A 2,395-nucleotide genomic window follows, 5' to 3' on the forward strand; every position below is an offset into this window, starting at 1 on the left:
GTCTAATAAGGTGGAGATCCAGAAGTCATCGCGCTGATGAATTTTGACAATTTGGGGGTCACTATGCAAGCAACTCAGCATGCATCGTGCAATTTGTGACAGTGACTCACTGGGACTACCTGCCTCCATCTCCACTGCATATTGCCATGGTGTGTCTGGGTCCTCTGTCTCACCTCCCTCGTAATAACCCTCCAGCTCCTCTGGCTGCTCTTGCTCCTCCCCTCCTGTCCAATGACCAGAAACACCAGCCATCTCATCCACCGTAAACTGTGCTCCGCTCTGCCCCTCATCATCCTCCTCCAGTTCATCTCCCACAGGACTCATGTAGCCTTCTGATGTAGGCGCAACATCTCCATTGCCGTGACCAGCCATGTTTTCAATCATTTTTTGGAGTAAATGTAGGAGTGGAATTACGTCGTTCATGGCGTAATTCGAGCGACTAACAAAAAATGTGGCTTCCTCAAAGGGCCTCAGCAAACGGCAGGTGTCACGTATGAGCTGCCACTCGTTCACATTGAAGTTACACAGGGGAGTACTCCTATCTGCTTGTATCAACAAAAAATCCGTGATGGCTTTTCTTTGTTCGTATAGTCTGTCCAACATATGGAGGGTGGAATTCCAACGTGTGGCAACGTCACAAATGAGACTATGTTGTGGGATACCGTTCTGACGCTGCAGCTCAAGCAAAGTGTGCTTGGCCGTGTACGAGTGGCTGAAGTGCATGCACAGTTTCCTTGCCATTGTCAGGATGTCTTGCAAATGGGGTGAAGACATGATGAACTTCTTGACAACCAGATTCAACACGTGTGCCATGCAGGGCGAATGGTTCACACTTCCTTGTCGCAGCGCGGCCACAATGTTCTTCCCATTGTCAGTCACCATGGTTCCCATTTCCAGATTTAATGGAGTAAGCCATACTCGGATTTCTTCCCTAATGAACTTCAGCAGTTCCTCCCCTGTGTGACTCCGTTCGCCAAGGCAAACCATGTGAAGGACGGCTTGACACCGCTGTGCCCTACACAAGTGGTACGATGAAGGGCCACGGAGATTTGGATATGCAGTGGAGGCTGAGGACACGGGGGAGGAGGAGGAGGCGCACACTGTAAAAGGACCAACTGCCTGGGAGCGAGAGCGTGGAGGAGGAAGCGGTGTGACCTGTCCAAGTTGCTGCTGTGGCTGTGCAGGAACAAGATTTACCCAGTGGGCTGTAAAAGACATGTATTGTCCCTGCCCGTAGTTACAACTCCACACGTTGGCGCTGCTGTGCACTTTTGAACACACCGACAGGCTCAAGAATTGGCTCACCTTCTCTTGTACAAACTTATGCAGGGCTGGTACTGCCTTCTTCGCAAAGAAATGACGGCTTGGGACTCTCCACCTCGGCTCGGCACAAGCCATCAATTCCCTGAAAGCTGCAGAGTCCACCAGGGGGAAAGGAAGGGACTGCAACACCAGCAACTTGGACAGGAGCACATTCAACTTCTACGCCGTTGGATGAGTGGGCGCATACTGTTGTCTCTTGGACATGGCTTCGCCGATCGATTGTTGGCGGAATGGCTGACTACGAGCGGAGGAAGCAGGAGTGCAAGAAGGATGGTTTAAAACAATGCTCCCTTCGGCTGAGGTGGTGGAGCTTTGGCTGGATGACGGAGAGAGCGGATGGCCACTGGGTGATACGGCAGGCTGGACCACTACCTCGGAGCCACAGTTATCCCAGGCCGCTTTATGGTGGCGAATCATGTGTTGACGCATGCCAACTGAGGGTTGTGTCTGAGGAACCCACCAACTCTTGACTGGGGTTGTCAGATGTCGCTTGTGATGATGGGGATGAGTGTGCAAACCAATTGACGAGGAGTGATGGGTCGACGACACGACCGCTGGGTGTTAACGGGGGCTCAGGCCTATTGCTGCGACTCCTGCTGCCACTCGCCCCAAGTCTGCTGCCAACTCTGCCTGACGTATGTAGGCCTTCTCTGCCCCTTCTCTGTGCACGTCCTGGCACTTCTCTGTCTGACATACTTAGTGCGTTTATGAGGGTCTAGAACAGCAGCAGGCGATTACTTACGGCTGTCCTTTCAAAGTATATAGGCCCTATACAGAATAACAGTTACTAAATAGTACACTCCTTTGTTGTATGTATGCCCTTTACAATGATGAGCGCACTGTTAATCGTGTTTATACGCAGAAAAAAAACTCTTTTTGTTGTATACACCAGCCAGTGTATACTAATGTGTGGAATAGCACTGAATTGAGCACCGAGACAGAAATACAGGTACTAAATAGTACAGTACTTGGTTGTATGTATGCCCTTTGCAATGATGAGCGCACTGTTAAGCGTATTTGTATGCAGGAAAAACTTTTTTTTTCTTTAACCCCTTAACGACGCAGGACGTAT

Source organism: Hyla sarda, chromosome 1 (assembly GCF_029499605.1).
Source record: "Hyla sarda isolate aHylSar1 chromosome 1, aHylSar1.hap1, whole genome shotgun sequence".
NCBI lineage: Eukaryota > Metazoa > Chordata > Amphibia > Anura > Hylidae > Hyla > Hyla sarda.